This window comes from Phaethon lepturus, unplaced genomic scaffold (assembly GCF_000687285.1).
Source record: "Phaethon lepturus isolate BGI_N335 unplaced genomic scaffold, ASM68728v1 scaffold23973, whole genome shotgun sequence".
Taxonomy (NCBI): Eukaryota; Metazoa; Chordata; class Aves; order Phaethontiformes; family Phaethontidae; genus Phaethon; species Phaethon lepturus.
This window is the reverse complement of record NW_010531502.1, coordinates 1-309: the sequence shown is the minus strand read 5'-3', so window position 1 is coordinate 309 and position 309 is coordinate 1.

Sequence of the window (309 nt, the reverse complement as noted above, 5' to 3'; positions counted from 1 at the left end):
CGCCAGCCCCGGGTGCGCCCACCAGTACCTGGTGCTGGGGGAAGCTGTGGAGAGGCTGGGCGGGAGAGACCGCTCCTGCAAGGATGCTCCTCGCAGGAATCCGTCCAGAGGCAGGCAAACAGAGCCATGCCCCAGGGAAGCCCCAGTTCGCACCAGGCACGCAGGGAAAGCTTGCACACCTCTTGCTTTAGTGTGAGGAGGACCTGCTCTCCCCCGGGGGAGAGCAAACAGCCTGGAGCAGCGGCCGGGATGAAGGCAGTCAGATGATGCTCGAGTTGAGGCAGCGATGCCGGTGGCACCAGCTCGGCG